The 18,691-nt window shown below is 40.0% G+C and overlaps 1 protein-coding gene and 1 non-coding gene across 6 annotated transcripts in view; one reads left to right on the forward strand and one right to left on the reverse strand.

The window, feature by feature from the left end:
• Positions 1-18,691, forward strand: part of NCKAP5 (NCK associated protein 5) — a 970,844-nt gene that overhangs the window by 294,420 nt on the left and 657,733 nt on the right. The gene's annotated exons all lie outside the window — the stretch shown is intronic.
• On the reverse strand, positions 17,929-18,033 carry LOC135277080 (U6 spliceosomal RNA). The gene has a single exon (XR_010344686.1). It is a non-coding gene; the product is annotated as a U6 spliceosomal RNA (small nuclear RNA).

Raw genomic sequence — 18,691 nt, forward strand, 5'->3', positions numbered from 1 at the left:
CTGAATGTGAACACATGCTCTCTTGTACACGCTCAGCCCTATCTCTTGTACATGCATCCATCCCCATGTGTCCACTACACTTAGCCACTCAGCAAGTCCAAAGTCAGGGCCAAGTCTGATTTAGCCTGCAGGAGGCTAAGGTTTAGCCCATCTCAGCTAATTATTTCTTCTCTTCCTGTGCCTCTACCCAACACACTCTTGACAGGGCTTCAGATCTCTTGTCTATGCCTTATAACTTATCCCAAATTGTATGTGTAGGACAGCTCTTGCCCTGGGAGCAGTGATACTTCATGTATTTGTGCATTCACTTATTCTTTTGTGTATTTATTCAAGATACATTTCTTGAGCACCTTATGCATGTCAGGCACAGTATCAGATGCTAGAGGAATAGCGAGGATAGAACAGACAAAAATCTCTGACCTCCTGGGGCTTCCATTCTAGACAGGGAGAAAGGTTGTCAAGAAAATAATGAAAATGTATAGAAGGCAATGAATGCTATGGAGAAATAAAACAGGGAGGGGGATACAGAGTGTGGAGGTTGTGGTATTTTAGGTTTTAAATGGGTGATGGCAAGAGAGTCTCCCTTGAGGAAATACCTGAAGGAGAGAGGTGATGGGCTAGAGGGGATCCAAGATAGGAGACAGGTTGCAGGTCCTGTCACCCCTCCAGAGGCCAGTTATATTTTTTCTATAGAGAATGGAAAACCTTGGAGGGGCTTGAGGAGGGGAATGGCATGATGCGACTTAAATTTTAACAGCATCATTTTGACTGCCCTGTTGAGGATATCCTGAAGGACGAAGGCCAGAGCAGGGAGGCCCATTTAGAAGCTGTTGCAATAAACTGACAGTTGGAGGTGGTGGTCATGAGGTGGTGCGGAGTGTTGGGATACTGAATATATTTTGAAACGAAAGCAGACCTGCTTTTCTGAGATGCAATTGTAGCATGAGAGAGAGGAGAGGGTCAGGCAGACACCCAGGTTTGGCCTGGATTGCTACAAGAGGAATAGCACAGGAGGATGGGGAAGACCTGGGATGGGGAGCACCAGTGAGGAGGAAACCACGCCAGGTGAAGAGCATTACCTCCTCCTTGTGTTTATGAAACAAGGAAATCATCTTAGACACAGAGGAAATGATGTCTTTGAAACACCTTTAGTCAAATAGTAATAAGAGCTAACACTTACCTAATGATGTGTGTGTTAAGCACTGTACATTTTCTCATTCAGCCCTCATAAGACTTTTATAGAGTAGATGACTTTATTATTATTAACACTATTACCATTACTCCTACCACTACTATTTACAGATGAAAAAAATTAAGGCTCAAAGAAGTTATATAACTGGTATAAATTTCCTCGGTTTACACGTACCAAGTTTCACACTTGGGCCTGTCTCATTTCAAAGCCTGGTTTTTAAATCATTAAAGGGGCCATAGGGGTACCAGTCTGCAGAGAAGTTACTATGAGTTGTTTTTTTTTTCCTTTTTCCTGAAGCTATTAACCAATTTGCCCATGTTGTTTATGAACTCATCAACTAAGCTGCCATCCATTCAGTCGATAACTATGAAATAATTGTCCACCAGCTCCATGCTGGCTCTGGGGTTGTGATGTTCTACAAATACAAATACGCCCACTACCTTCTTTTAGCTCACTCTTCATGTACAGATACAAATGTCAAATTACAACTGTGATAAGCAATTCAAAGATATGGCCGAGTGTGTGAGGGCATTTAATAGAGAGATGTGATCTAGTCTGTGGAAGGAGTGATTTCTCTGAGTTAAGACAAGTAGGAGCTGACCAGGTGAAGGGGGAAGGAGAAGGAGGGAAAGGGTTTTAAGGGGGAAGGGGGAAGAAATAATATTCTCTCCAAGCAGAGGCAGCAACATGTACAAAGGTCTTGTGGCAAGAAGAGACAATGTGCATCCTCCTCCCATCCTAAAAGGAAGTCTGTGTCACAGGTGCTCAGAGCAAGAAGGGGACAGGTGTAAAACGAAAGCCACAGGTCCGTGTAGGCAGGACCAGACCATCCAGAGCTCATCTTGGGATGACCATAATTTATTATCCAAACTACCACAATTTCGAGGGTGCTGACATGTGAAGTGGGATAATTCATTGACACAACAGGTGGGAAACAGAACTGTCTTGGCCAAACCAAAGTGCCGATCAGGCTATTTGCGGACCAGGTTAAGGACTTTGGTCCTTGTTCTAAGAGTGATGGAAAGCCATAATACATTTTAGCATAGGAGGGGAGGGGTGGAGTGGTCAGGTTTACATATCTATCTATCTATCTTTCATTTATTTTTTAGAGACAGGGTCTTGCTTTGTTGCTCAGGCTGGAGTATGATAGTGTCATTGTAGCTTACTTTAACCTCAAAATCCTGGGTTCAAGTGATCCTCTCACCTCAGCTTCCTGAGTGACTAGGACTGCAGGTATGTGCCACCACACCCAGCTAATTTATAAACTTTTTTGTGGAGATGGCATCTCATTATGTGACCCAGGCTGATCTTAAGCTGTTGGGCTCAGGTGATCCTCCCACCTCCGGCTCCCAAAGCGCTGGAATCATAGGCATGAACCACCACTCCCAGCCAGGTTTGCATTTTTATAGCATCACTCTGAGTTTAGCCGATAGGAGCGTACCAGTATCCGTTTCCTGAATGTTATGCATGTGGTTATGTACAATATTATCATTGGGAAAGCTATGTGAAGGACACAGGGAAATCTGTCATGATTTGATAACTTTTTGTGAGTATAAAATTATTTTAAAATTTAAAATATATAATTAAGCTTATCCTGGGTGCTGAGAGTAGATAAGAGATAGGCCAGCTGGAAACACAGAATTCAGAGAGGACGTAGTTCTATAGATGGGGCAAGAGTTGAGAGTACAATAGAATGGAGGCATTGAAAGAAAGTGAACTGTTTAAAGAGATATTTAACCCATAAAGCCATTGGGCTACTCTGGACATATTTCTTTGTGCTTTCCAAGAGGTCCTGCCAAGAGGATCCCTAAAATGCCAAACATGTGAACCTAATGGTTTCAAAGTGGAAAAAACGAGTTTCCATTATAAATGAACAAACAAAAAACAAGCGTGACAAGCTAATAGCAGCAACTTGCAGTGCTAGGGAAGGAGAAGATGTTTTGAAACTGTGTATTCTCATTAGGAAGCAGAATGTTCTTTTCTCCACTTTATCAAATACCAGCCAGGAAGACAGTGCTGGGGGAATTCAAGGAAGAGGGTACACTTGCTGCTCATCCGGGAACACAGGGCAGTCGGGCAGGTGGGAGAAGGGGAGGCTGAGCAAGAACCAGGTATGTGCTGCTGTGCAGAGCAGAAGTCAGGCCCACTGCAGCAGCCTTTCTAATGTGCAGTTTTCATCCTTTTACCTGGAAACTCTCCTCTTCCTAGGGCAGCCAGAGTAGTGGCTGGGAAAAGCAGATTCACTCACCTTATGTCGGATCTTCTAAGGAAACAAGACAAGAGTTCCCCTAACCCAAAGGCCACAGAATGGGGGAATATAGGGCTTGAATTGACCACCTACAAATGACCAAAATATCCTCTTTTCATGGCTAGAGAGAAAACAGTGAAAAGATTTGACACTGTGTTTTTACATTGTTAAGGAGTACGAGGTAGAGAGGGTTGTGTGCACAAAATAAACTGCTTTTGGGAAAAAAAGTGCTTGAGAGTTATATTTGGAAGGACATGTTTTACATTACTCAGCATAAGAGAGAAGACACCAGTATTGGAAGACCTCTAAGAAGAAATATTTTGGTATTTACTTATTTTCCTTATTCATTTTATGTCTTTGGGAATTTTCTAAACTTCGGCTTTTCTTTGTCATGTGTCTTCTTATTTCTTGTAAATCCTTCCCAACTGGGCAGCAGGTCGCAGTCTTGATAAGATAAATCACCTTTACTGGATATTGAATTGTCCTTCACTTATTAACCATCAGCAGGAAAATGTTGTCTGCGTTGTATTTTATAGCATGGGGAAGCGGGGAGTCAGGAGAAGAAGATTTTTTTTTTATTTTTATTTTTTGCTTTGAGCCAGTTTTAGAGCCTGCATTTCTCATGATCAATAGCATATAAATTGCAGTATGGTGTGTGTGCTAATGGCAGCCACAGTGTTGGTAGCAGGGCCTTTGGGGATGTGAAAATGTGGTAATGTTGGCTGTAGTAGTGCTGTAACTTTGTTCTTCATAGTTTCCGAAAGCTACCTGCACCCAAAAACTAAAATGCAGCTTTTGTGTTTTTGTCACACTAGATACATGAATAAAACAAATGCATAGAGATGTATGACATTGGAATGATTTCTAAACACTACTCCCAAAATAAAACTCCACACACAGACGTATTGAATAGCTCCCTGCTTATTAAGTAGCTATATTCTGAAAGTCACTTGTTTGAAAGTTGAATGAATTTTTGCTTTGTTACTGAATTTTTAAATTTTTAATTTAGTAATGGAAGCAGGGAGAGAAGGGATGAGAGACAGGAACTTTCTGGTTTAAAGTGAAGGGAGCTATCTTGAGTGGCAGACACTCAGCAAGTGGTGTAAGCATGCTGGGGTCATCGCACATCGCTGAGAAGTCTGAAAACAGGGACGCTCATAGGTGGACTGCTGTCCCTGTACCACATCCCTTTTCCCTCTGCCTGCTTAATTTCATCCTGCCCCTTCTGCAAACAGTTTTCTGTGTCTCCTGCCCCATCGGAGAAGGTAGCTGCCACAGAGCTCAAGGTTTGTCACTTTGGTTCAAGCAAATATGTTAAACCCATTTATAATTTCTGTGATAAATTAAAATTCCCCAAAGAAGGAATCTGTCTTCTGGTTTAGCTGATTTGGTCAGAAGGCAGAGCTGTGCCATGACACGTGCATGCTGTGGGCCCAGCCTGGTGGGAAAGAAAGCAATTCTCAGGGGAGGGCACTTGCTAAGAACTGGTAAATTCTCCCAGAGGGGCCCAGTACACATACACATCAGAGGGGAGGCCAGAATTAAAAGGGGATGGGGAAGGAGAGAACAGCAGCCAAACAACGTGGATGACTTGGTACCACCCAGATTTCCTTTTGAATGTCATTGTAGAACATTTATACCTTATAATTAACTCCCCCCACACAATGTTGAAAGTTTTATGACCTTATAGTAGCAAGCTGAGAAAAGCACCAAAAAGAATAAAGAGAAAAAATATATTATCCATAACATGACTACATTTAGGAGTATTTCTTTCCAGCCTTATCTCTCTATATATAGTTTTATAAAACTTTTAACATATATAATTTCACAAACCAAGGAGTAAAATTGTTTTTATTTCACATGTGGCAATCAACCTTTGGTTCAATGAGCCTGGTCGTTTTCAGGGCAGGGCTCACTACAGTGATGAGGCAACTAACTACAACACACAGTCCTCAACGAGCCTAAGAAAAGAGTTTGTACTTGTCAGAACTCACAGAAATCCACTCAGTCTGCTATTTGTTAAAATGACTCAAGTCTTCTGGTGAGCAAGCTGTAGGAGAGTGTCATTAACTGGATTTGTTACTCACTGATGCATACCAGGGTGATTCCCACTCTCCTGGAAAGTGGCCCTCCTGTCGCATCGCTATCAGTGGATGGAGCGTGGTGGCACACATTCATTCACAAGTTCTCATTCGTGTGTTTTGTGAGACAGTAGCCCAGTCCAATGACCATATCACCCAGTGCTCCTTGTGTGGGCCACTTTGTGAACACATGCTCTATAAGAGGCCCGCAGCCCTGGAAGCTGCCATATGGCTAATTAGAATATTTCAGACCATCACCCTAGGATTGTTCTCTAAGAGGCTATGAGACTAACCACATCTTTTGTAACATGTTTTGCCTTAGCTAACACCAGAAATTTAAGCAGTGCTGGAAATCCATTAATACCCAAATCTCTTAATCTCACACATCTCAGCAAACTCGTATGTGGCTCAATTTCTCATCCCATCTCATCCTCTGAAAATCCGTTCAAATTCAGTCTGTCATCATCAATCTCTCCTCTTCTTGAAATACACCACCTAATAGCCTTCCCTTTATACAGACTACATTCTGAAGATTTGGCATCCTTGCCGCCCTTTCAGATGGATGTGTTCTTGCCCACTTCTGTGTATTCCTGCAAATACACAGCTTGGATTTGAGGTTGGTGTTGTCCTTGCCTTCCACTACCATATTTGGACCATTTTATCCTTTCTCCACGGATAGGTAAGAGGTAAACATTGCTTAGAGTGGAGTGGAGTGGTGGAGATGATGAGAAATTGTCATATTTAGAATCTAATTTATAGGGAAACCTACCAGAAGTCTCTCAATGATTGGATATGAAACTTTCAGACTCAGTCCTGAATAAACACCTCCTGCTGCTGCTTCCTGATGTCCTCAAACAATTGTTCTCCTTGTCTCCTCAGTCATCGAAGACCTTGACTCCTGGGTCTTTGGCTCAGGCATCTTCCATCTCTGCTTCTGCCATTATTCCTCACACCGGAAACCTAGGAATTTCCCAGCACCCTGGGCTTCCGTGACTGCACTTCCTTCATCCCCAGTGATCTGCTCTACTCTGTCTCCACTCCCTTATTACATCTTGAACCACCTTCAGAGTCACAGTGAAACCACCCCACATGCATATCGCACCTCCTCTCTTACTAGATGATTTCGCAAGTATCCTCAACATTGTTGAGACCTTCGGCTCTTTGGTTCCATCACCACCTTTGCTGTCCCTTGTCCAGTTTTACACCTTGAAAGAAATCCATACTTTTCACCACTGCATAACAATTAAACTAGCATCACTGGGATGGGCCTCAGGTATCAGCCATTTTTCAACTCTACTTGGTGATTATAATGTGTAGTCAGGGTTGAGAACCATTGCTCCATATTCTGAACATCGAACACCCAGTTCTGTCGTCAAGTTGACAGGTGGGAAATCTCTGTTAATTTGTTAGTAAGTATTAATATGGACTGTAACAGGACTATGATGAAAATGAAGTGTGTTTTAGAGGCTGTAGTTTCAGAAACAGAGAGAGCTTAACAGGAGATGTTTTGGAGCTTTGATTCACACATCTTTCTATAAAAGGTTGCCTCCTCCCCAAGGGATCCTTAAAGGCTGAATCTCTGTCATTATTCTCTAAGGTATTGGTTCTCAAATGACACACCAGTGGCACAGTCACTAAAATCATCGATAGTTGGATGACTTCCAAATTCATATCTTTATCCCTAACTTCCCCTGACCTTTAGACTTTTGTATATCCTGTTACCTGCTTGACATCTCCACATGTCTGTCAATAATTCTAACCTAAAATAACACAAACAGAGCTTTTGATTTTTCCTCTACACATACTTTTGTCTTGGTCTTCCGCATTGCATCTAATGGTGATATATATTATCAGCAGAAGTTAACTAAGAGTCTTTCTTAAGATTGCCTTTGACTCCTCAGTTACCCTCTTCACATCCAATCCATCAGTGATTTCGAGCAAATCTACCTCATAAATGTATCCCAAGTCTAAGCATTTCACATCTCTTCTATTTCTACCACTCTGCCCCAAGCCACTTGCACTTCTTGCCTGGATGGGTGCAAACCAGTCCTAATTGGTCATCCTGCTTTTACTTTTGCAGGGAGTACCTTTGCTGCAGTGCAACGCAGTGCTTCCTTTGTGCTCCGTGGTGCCTCTGTGCTCACTCTTCTCTCCCACTGTCCTCAACTCCCTGCCTCACGCTTTTATTACTCTTTTTTTTTTTTTTTAGAGACAAAGTTTCACTTTGTTGCCCAGCCTGGAGTGCAGTGGCACGATCTTGGTTCACTACAACCTCTGCCTCCCAGGTTCAAGTGATATTCCTTCCTTAGCCTCCTGAGTAGCTGGGATTACAGGCATGTGCCACTACTGCCTGGCCAATTTTTGTATTTTTAGTAGAGACAGGGTTTTACCATGTTGGTCAGGCTGATCTCAAACTCCTGACCTCAAGCAATCCACCCACCTCTACCTCCCAAAGTGCTGGAATTACAGTCATGTGCCACTGAGATCAGCCATGTTTTTATTACTTCTTTTTTCTTTATTTAGGTCTCTGCTTAAATGTCACTAATCAAAGAATGACTGACACCTACCTAAAAGATCCACTGTTCCCTGCAGTCTCTGGCCCCTTACCCAATTTTGGTTCTTCACATCACATCCAAGAGTGAGCTGGGGCTGGCTTATACTGCTCCAGAGAGTTAACTCTACACATCTCTTTCCAACTCTTCCTGCAGTGACATCACATTATTAGGATGAAACTGTGCAGGGTGGGTGTGCTTACACTATGGCAAAAGCTGCAAATCACATCCTTCCCACTCAAGCTTGTTCAACATTTACACCACTGCTTATGGCTACATCAATTCAGATTTAAACTTGTGTGTTTGGGTCTTACTCCCACAGTAGAATTTAAGCTCTGTGAGTACAGGGAACTTAGGACATCCTTTACATGTGATTACATCCTGTCTATGACAGTATCTGGACATAGTTTGCATTTAATCAATATTTATTGGGTGGGTAAATGGATGGATGGTTGGATGGATGGATGGATGAAATTCAGATTTTGATAGTCCTATCTCAATTTTTAGACATAAAAAATAAAATTTTTCAAAGAGTAGAATATTTTTTATTTTTGCCCTTTTACGTTTTCCTTATATTATTGGCCTCTGTAATAATCCTCTGCTCCGAGCACAGGTTTTCTTCTTTTTTTTTAAACATGTGCAGATACATGTGTTTCTTTTTGTAGGCATAATGTATTTGTCGTTTCTTGCTACTGCAGTGTTTCTTACTTTCATGTATATGTATATATTTAACCTATGGATTTTTTTATATTCTTCAAGATAGTTACTAATCTGGAAACCCTGAGAAACATAGGCAATGAATAGTGTGCTGATACTACATCACATTGCATGATATGTTCAGTGACACAACATGGTAAGTTTAATGTGCTGTCCCCTATGAGCACTGCCTAGCAGGATGCAACTGTGCCAATTGTAACAAATGCGTCATTAACACAGCATGTCCATCACTGCACCATGCAATCCGTGACACATTGCCTTGGAGGATTCGTGTCTCTGTTTTTCAGTGAATAAGTCTTCACCTTTAAAATACCTTAGAAGGTGGGATCAAGCAAGTTGAGATCTGACAGGCCTGCAACCCACTCTACACTTCCTCCCATCTAGTTGTGGAAATCATCATCCACTTGTCCCTCACTGCTCTGACATGGAGAGACGGCACACCATGCTGCAGGGACCATTCTGGTGACCCCCTAGCCTGTCAAGTATGGGCACTAATTAATCATAGCACTGTGAAATCTGTCAAGAAGTCCCTTGTGTTTTCAGACATTGTGGCCACTTGAACAAAGGACACGGTGACCTCTGGGTGCTTTTGTCTCTGAGCACATTAGAGAACCCTTTTCCTAAAAGAGGAATACTTGGGAATGCAAGAGCTGAATGATTCCATCTTGCAAATACAGTGTTGAGTGGTAGGCACAAAGCTGCTACGGACTTTCTGAAGAACAAAATACCACTGGAAAAAAGCAAACTAGTATAAGACCTGATGAGGACAGCCATGCACACTGCCCAGGGCTCTCTGACTCTGGCTCACGCAGCCTACCCTGGGTGGGATGAAGATGATTTGCATGAAAAGGAGGAGTTGGGAGCAGCCTTGTCTCCCGCTGCCTTCTAACTGACCAGAAGCTGATCGCACTCCCTTTGTGTCCCTAAAGGCATCGTTTGTCACAACATGGTCCGTGAGTCATCTGTATAAGATCATCTGTGATACTAGTTAAAATGTTGCTTCCTTGGTCCCACTGCAGACCTACTGCATCAAAATCTCAGTAAATCTTCATTTCCTTCCCTCCCCCATTTCCTTTCTCTGAAGCCCTAAAGAATGTTTAGACCCTTTTTTAAAATTCTTCTATTCATTAGTCATGGATTACAATTATTATGTCAAACCTTATGAAATTGCCACGAGACCACAGTTAAGTGGCAAAAATGGCAATTTAATGTGGTTTGATGTAACTTTAAAGTCCAGGCTCTGTCCCGGGTGCTGGAAATGTAAAGACAGGAAAGACAGGAGTTTACAGTGTGAGTGGAGAGATATGGGTAAAGAGATGGATAATCTAGTGTGGTTAAGTGTGGTGGGTGCTGTGCTGCTTTATTTAACAGTTGGCAAATTTGGGAGGACATTTGAAAACCAGTATTGTGAAATATGGATAACCTTAAATTATTTAGATACAGTCTTAGATAACAGAGTGATAATAGATAAGTTAGTTTGGTATTTACTGAGCTTGATATCAAGAAGAAATATGTACAATAGAGTAATAATTTTTAGTGGTGTGGATCTGAGGATGGAGTGAATAAAATATCAAAATTACCTGAAGGTCTTCTTTGAATTACATATTTCTCTTCCCAATGGAGCATCACTATATTCCTCTAAGAGAGTCCATTCTACCTTATCCTCCTTAGAAGCATTGCATGAAGGAGTTCTTGTTAGTGAGAGGAATTAGTCATGTACTTCAGGTGTGTGAGTACAAAAAAAAAAAAAAATCTGCTCACTTCCAGAGTGACAAGTCAGAGATGGGTGCTGGGTCTGACCCAGTTGGTCATTTTTTATGTTGCTATATTCTGACATCTTTATAGCTGTATATATACTCTAGTAAGTGTTTTTTCCATGAGTAAAAGACTAGAATGTGGTTGTAGGAGATAACAAGGAATTTATTTGATCTAGTGGTCTTAGTGATTCCATTCATAGGTAAATGGAATTAATGTAATTGACAATGGTTGATAAGAAAGTCATTGGTAAATATTATAATCTGATTAGAAAGATGTATGAACAGCTAGAGTGGTTTGTATGAAGCAAGTGACTAGAATAATACCTAAGTGAAACCATTTTTGCGATGTTGCATGAGAAGTGTGGAAACAATATCACTTCTGAGGATGTGAGCTGGCTGCTGAGATAAGGAAGAAGACACAGGTGCAATAAGCATGAGAAACAGAATGCTTCAGGGATAGAATGTCTTGTTTTTACAAATATACTTTTAAGATGCATATTCATTTCTTCATTCAAAAAGAAATCCCCGTTTACTCTTATAGTAGGGAGTTTGGCCATCTCCAAACTCTTATTACCTTTATTATTTAATGCCACTCAAGTTAGGTTCATCAAGGATTTTTATTATAGGTCATTAATTATCTCATTTTTGGCTTGTCAACTTGTTTAGAAGATCTTTGCAGACATGTCATGTATCTTACTGTCTCCTCTTTATGTGTTGTTGAGGGGTATCCTGAGCCATTGTTGTCAGGCAAAATAGAATATTATGGCAATTACAGAGGATCCAACTTAATGCAAAATGAATTCTTAATAAACATTTGTGGAATGGAAAGAGAGGAGGGAGAAAAGAAAGCTAAGTCTTCCAGTGTTTGAGATATCATGTATTCTTTTGGTAAAACTTAGTTTGGTCAGAGGAAAGGACCTTTGAGGAGAAATTAATTCTTGGAACATTCTTCAAGATGAGGAGACCAAGAGCTACTTTTCATTAGTAAAGTGAGAGCTAGAATTTATTATCTTCAACTTAAACAAAAAGTCAGTTACCTCCAAGCTACAAAAAAAAATTGCTAATTAACTCAAGGTAGTTGTGAATAACTTGTGACTGCTTTGTTCTGATGTAATTCTTAAATTATTCCCTTTTGCCTATGAAAAGCCATCCCTCATATGTATGGCAGTTGGTATAATTTTAAAACATAATAATTTGCTGGCCAAGGATCATATATTTTGAGAATTCCATTCAAGAGGACTTGTGCAGGACATAGGAGCGGAGGTTTGCTTTCTAACACCCAGAAGCTAAAATAACCATGTGACTGTTAGCAACGCCCAGTGGATTTGCTTCTGAAACCATGTATTTAAAACCGGGGACAACACAAAGGTTTCCAGAATTATAGCTGTTATTTACTGATGTTCTTTTAAATTGTTTTCTATAAAATGTATGGCCTACTTACAGGATGGGACAGAAAGGGCAAATACCAGTGAAAGGAAAGAAAGTGAGATTAGTATTTCAAATAACTAGCTATTCTTCCCCAAAGTTAACATGCATAGCACTTTATCAGTTGTTAATTGCAAACTGAAGAATCACCTTGTCAAAAGACAGCCTATCTTTTCCATTCTGGCTGAAGGTTGCCTTAATTATTTTTTCTCCATTGGTATCAAGGAGAAGGCCATCTGTCTTGGCAGAAATAAATTAATGGCTGCCATTGAGCATATTACAATGCTTGGTTAAAATATGGCTACCCCACCTCTGTTCCTGGCAACTTAGCCCACTTGTTCAATTAGGTCCCTTTCATACCCATAAAGATTCTGAAATGTCAAAAGTCATGGAATTATTTCATCCTTGAAAGACCTTCAAAGACCAAAGCAACCTAGAGTTTATATGCTTTATTAAAAATAGCCCAGGGCCATGGATTCATAGCCCAGAGGCCTGCTTCATGGAATTTTTTTTCTCAGTGATTTAGCCTTGTGTTCTTTTTAAAGATCAAAAGAGAAAAGTTCCATAAACTTCTCATTATTTCTAGGATATTCTTTCTCCTGACACATTCATCGTTTAAAATGTACACAACTTGTGGTTTCTCTCCATTGCTGAGAAACATAAGAATAGAGAGAGAAACAAGGAAAATTGATAGTTAAATTCTCAAGAATTTAAATTACATTGATTCTGTTGAAATTACTTTGATTTTTCCCTGCACATAACCGATCATATGGCAGGATGACAGAAATGGGAAAGTGGCCTCGTGTTTTATTATATTTATTTATTTATTTATTTATTTTTGAAACAGAGTCTCAGTCTGTCACCCAGGCTGGAGTGCAGTGGCAAGATCTTGGCTCATTGCAGTCTCTGCCTCTTAGGTTCGAGCAATTCTCCTGCCTCAACCACCTGAGTACCTGGGATTACAGGCACCCACCACCACGCCCAGCTAATTTCTGTATTTTTTTTGTAGAGACAGGGTTTCACCATGTTGCTCAGGCTGGTCTCGAACTCCTGACCTCAAGTGATCTGCCTGCCTTGACCTCCCAAAGTGCTGAGATTACAGGTGTCAGCCACCACGCCTGGCCATGGCCTTATATTTTAAAGAAAGCATGTATGTCATAGCACATTCTCTTGGAAAGAGAAAGTAAATCTTTTCAGACTAAAACAGAAAATACTTGCGTTTTAGTCTTGATGACACCATATAACAGGCCTCCTGCTTTAGCAAATCAGGAATAAGAAGTATTAATACAGGAATAAGAAGACTATTCCTGTCTTCTTACGTACCAAAAAAAAAAAAAAAAAAAAAAAAAACCCTGATACTCATTGTATTATTTTTGCTGGAATGCTATAAGAATGAAAAGAATTGATTAATGATGTTGCAATAGGATTTAATCTTTCAGAACGAAGGCTGCACTGTAAGATGGGGGTGCATGATGATTCAGGTTCCTATCCTAGTATGTGAGTAAAGACCTTAGGCTCTGAATGCTTACTTACTATATTCTGTTACTAAGAAGTTAGAATGCGATGACAGAATCATTCGTGTACATTTAGAACTGGTATGTTTTTATAGGAACCTTACATCTTTGAACATTTGCTGGCAGCCTTAGAGAATAGCATGTTGCTGTTACTCTATATAGAGAATTTCACTCCACTGCTTCACAACATTAAAAACCAAATGTCAGTCATGGGAAATTGCTATATTTTTTCATAACCAAATTATTAAATTCAAATATTTGAATGCAGCAAACAAAAAATGCAATAAACCCATATAATTCAGCTTATCCTTCAATCATGCTCTTCAAATATTCCAGGAATCTATTACCTGCTACTATTAAAATCTAGACTTTTTGAATATTTGATTCAAACGTTTGTACTTGAAGGAATAAAATGTTTAGACATCTGAGTGTAGCCCATATTACATAGTGTTTATTAACTTTAGGGACGAAATTGTTTAAACATATGCATTCCCTGCTACAGCATGAAATTTGTCGTAAGAATGGTCTGTTCTATCCAAGGAGGCTGATTATTGGTATAATGAGTGTATTTATTTGCTAGGGCTGCCAATAACAAAGTGCCACAGTGAGTGGCTTAAAGAACAGAAATTCACTTTCTTACAATTCTGAAAGCTAGAAGTTTGAGATCAACATGTAGGCAGGTTGGGCTTCTGCAACCTCTCCCCTTGGCTACAGATGGCCACCTTCTTGCTGTGTGTTCACATGGTCATCTTTCTGTGCATCCACGTGTCTCTCTCTGGTAATGTCTTAATCTTTTCTTCTACAAGGATACAAGTCACATCGGATTAGGGCCCACCCTAACCACCCTATTTGAACATAATTGCCTCTTTAAAGATCCTATCCCCAAATATAACCCCATTCTAAAGTACTGGGGGTAACGTATGAATTTAGCCCCATCATAATGAGGGAAATTATTTCTACATTAGTCTGATGAGAACTCATCCCTATAGCACAGACATTTAGCAGAGCATTAATGCAGAATACCAGATTGGTAGGTAGTTCTATAAGCCCGCATCTCAAGTTTTCCTGAATTTGGAGCATAAAGGACGAGAAATCTGAAGCCAATGAGGACTCCAAGGCCAGAAAAGTTTAGAGGAAGTTCAAGAAGTTCAGCTACACAACAGCAGCAGCTGGATTTAAAGCCAGGTATGCTGAGTGTGGGTCCATATACTATGTGAAAAATTAAAATTGTCTGTCCTATTGGCATATTTTTAAGTTGTGTCCTTTATGATGATAAAATGAGGAAGAGTGGGGATCAGAAAGCAAATTGAAAAGCGGCCTGAGTTCTAGCTAGGGCTACAGGAAGTTTGTCAATCTTTGGCCAAGCCCCTAAATGTTCATTGTTTAGTATTTATTATAAAAATGTCACTTATGTCTCTCTAATAGACACCTAGGATCATGGGGACAAAACAGGGTGACAGTATTTAATGAGTGTCCCTTCTGTTCCTATAGCAGTGAGACCCAGTAGGGATGTACCTCTGCCAAACAGAGGCCTGCTTCCTGTCACTTTTAGAGATGAAATCAACCCTATCAGCTACCCCTGTAGCAAAAAGAGAAACTCTTACGTAAAGAGCATAACCCTTCATTTTACAAATGAGATGTTTCAGCCCCAGATAGGGAAGGTATTTAAAATTTCCCATTTTCTTATTAGTTTAGCTGGAATTGAGACTACCATCTTGTTTTACCAAATTTGGTTTGTCCTTTAATTTCACCTCATAATTCCAGCAATATATAGGAAAATAGTATTTGTGGTTTTGCTTCTAAACACATCTTCAACCTGCGGTTTCCTGCATTTTCCTCTACAATTCATCATCACATAAAAACCAGGTGAGGGCATTAACTTTCTTTTGAAACCTTACCAAGACATTTGTGCCAAAGGACGAAATCATCATGAAGCTCAATCCTTGTGCTGAAATGTATTCACTTCAGCTGTTTGCACTTGGCCTGGTTAAAGGAAAGGAAAAATATGGCCTTGGGAACCTGCAGACTGGGATTGATTCCCAACTCAGCTGCTTACTTGGTGTGTGATAGTTTACAAATTGAATTCCTAGTCTGAGTCTGCTTCCTTATTTGTAAGAATAATAATAACAGTAACTACCTAGCCAGATAACTATAAGGAATAGACAAAACATATATATGTCAGGAGTTTAATACCAGGAACACTCAAGAGAGTTGGTAAATGGTACCTGTCTTTGCTCTGCTTTTCTCTTGGGACTCTAAGAAATGCTGACTATTTTAGTTGACAGAAGGTGTGATTTTCCAACCCTCTGGACTGATTGGAAATTCTTGGAATTTCAGATACTTGAGACTCTGTAAAATGGAAAATTTCTTCTACCTAGTTCTGACAGATATAATGATCAGCAGTGTGTTCTCAAGAGCAAATGCCTTGAAAAACAACAAATGCTGTATAAAGTGTAAAATAGGAAGCTTGACTAGACATTCATTTTGTTTATAAAATTTATGTCCCAATTTTCACACTCTGATTAGCATATAAAATCAATTTTTGGAACTGAAGTAGAAAATAAAATATCAGTTCTAATTACTTCACTTAGAAAAGTAATTCTTAAAGATGGAAATAATTTTCATAATAGGCACTTTATTATAATAGTAATGTGAGCAGTGAATAATTATTTGAACTCAGCTTTTAATGGGTCTTTTAATGGCAACATAGAATATGTAAAAGTAAGGATATGTATGCATAATCAATATATCATTAGGCAAAAATTTTTATTTAACTTTTTTGTGGTTTCTTAGTCTGTACACTTTTTATAGAACAAGTGGCAGATTTAAAATGAAGAGATTTACAGTGCAGGTAAAATACATACGGGATTAAGGGGATTTGTATAATTGCTGACTTCTAGCTCTCTTTGTACAAGAGTGATAATATCTAAAATCTTTGCTTGCAATTATCCAACTAAAGGAAGGCAAAAGGTACACCCATCCCGGCTAAAACACCCAATTAGTAGTCAAATAAGAATTACTAGCAGTGTAATAATTCAGATTTGGCTTATATTTCTGTTGTCAAGTGTAGCAATTTGTTTCAAGTCATGTTTTTTGCTTTGATTAAGAGTGAGAAGGGTACGAAACTGTAACACAGTGATTATAGATCAGAAGTAGATTGCCTATATTTGTATCCTAATACCACTGAGACATTTCATGGATACCAGGAAAGGTTGGGCAAATTACTTTACTGCTCCGTGTCTAGATTTGGGCACTTATAAAATGGGAATGACAGCATGCTTGTACCATTGGGTCACATGAAACTTAAGGAAGACATTTTATGCAAAACAGCACAATGAATATCACACAATTAGCACTTAGCAAACATGTGTCATTGTTAAAGAAGGTAATGAATGACCTCAAGTAATGGACCTGTGTTTGGTTTTCTATTCTCTTCGATTCACAGTAGAGACCCAGCTCAGCCACACACTGTAAAGGAGCCGGTCTGATCCTTCTTACCAAGATAAAAAGAAATCTAACATCAATCCGTTCACTGTTTTCCTGCACTGCAGCAGTGTGAGGGGCACCCTAAATTAGGAATTTTGCTAATTATTTTCTGGCAGGGCATCTGCTGCTCCACATGCTTCATTACTGTCATTCCACCTTTAAAACAGGCAGCAGCCTCCTTCAAGGGGATAGTTATGACTGGAGAACAGCTTGATAACCAAGCCCGATCTACATATACTCAGTGCAAGGAAATTCTTTTTATATGTAAATACAGAGAAATGGTCAAAGGTAGTGTGGAGGGACAGAAGGAGCATGAACTTGGGTGCTGGACAGTCATGCTCTTGAATCTCCACTTGGCCACTCTCCACCTATGAAGTGTCAGACAGCGTATCCAACTCTCATGATCAATAGCTTTTAAAATCTGGGTGATAATATCTATTTGCTGAGAAGATTCGATTAAATACGATTATGAACATAAAAGTGCCCAAGCTAGCATCTGTCACGTGGCATGCTCTCCATGACACATACTTTAAACTACCATCACCAATGAGCACTGCCAATTCAGTTTTCAAAAGAAATGAATATGACATAGCACCAGCTTTATATGTATTCATTCACATGATCCTCTTAAAAGCCCTATGAAGCAGGAATCATTATTATTATCCCCATTTTACAGATGAGAAATCTGAGACACAAAGTGGCTGAGAGACTTGGCCAAGGTCAAATGGTCATTAAGTCACAGAACCACGCTTTGAATCCAGACAGGATGGCTCCAGCATCCACACTTATAACCATTGAAATAAACCATCTCTCAACAGATTACTAATGGCCTTCTTCTCTTGTCTTTTCTTCTCCCAGCAAATTGAGTCCCTGCTATAGCCTTTATTATAGTGCCTAGATCTCTGTATGCACATGGGAGATTGCAAGGTCCTCTCTTGTGTCTTTAATTTTTTCCCTTTTAAATGGAGTGCTTCACAAACCTGGGTGTCATCCTTGCACAGGGCCATCCTAATCTTCTCTGCAGCTTCCAGTTTTAGTACATGTGCTGCTGAAATAAGCACCTTCCTTGTGTGTGAATCGCTTTCTGTTCCACACAACACCCAATGCAGTCCCTCACTATGTAGGTGAGCAAAATAAACATGATATAAACACGTTGGCAAAGGAGATTTGAGAAGTTTTCTGTAGCATGGTGTTCAGCAATGCGGTCTGATAGGCTCTAAGGACTTAGATAAGATTATGGCAAGTGCTGAAAGAAAGTAGGAAGATACTAGATCACCACCACTCTCAGTTCTACTAGTAATTTGATGGTGGCTGACAAGTTGACAGAGTGTGGCTAATGTGGATAGTAGCTGTAGAAATGTGGGACTGTTGAGTCTTTCCATGTGACTTCACTTCCACACTCTATTTGTTGTGCTCATCAAGGGCATGGCTTTTCCTAGTCGTGGAAGGAGCAGAGAGCATTAACACTCATTGGTAACGCATTAAGGGTCCCAAGCCAGGCTTCAAACACAGCCCCCAGTGACTCCAGAGCCTTTCCTCTTAAGATGTATGATACCATCTGCTGACTAATGACCTCTTCAGACTTCAGGCCCTAGGATTTATCTAAAAAAGAGGGAGAAAAGTACCTAAACATCATCATCATCCCCTGCTTTTTTGCCTGGAGTAACTCTGAAAAGAATTAACTCCCGATCTCCTGTGAAACTCCAGGAGCTGCTAGTC

Source organism: Aotus nancymaae, unplaced genomic scaffold (assembly GCF_030222135.1).
Source record: "Aotus nancymaae isolate 86718 unplaced genomic scaffold, 86718_ANA_hifiasm-v0.15.2.pri h1tg000029l, whole genome shotgun sequence".
NCBI lineage: Eukaryota > Metazoa > Chordata > Mammalia > Primates > Aotidae > Aotus > Aotus nancymaae.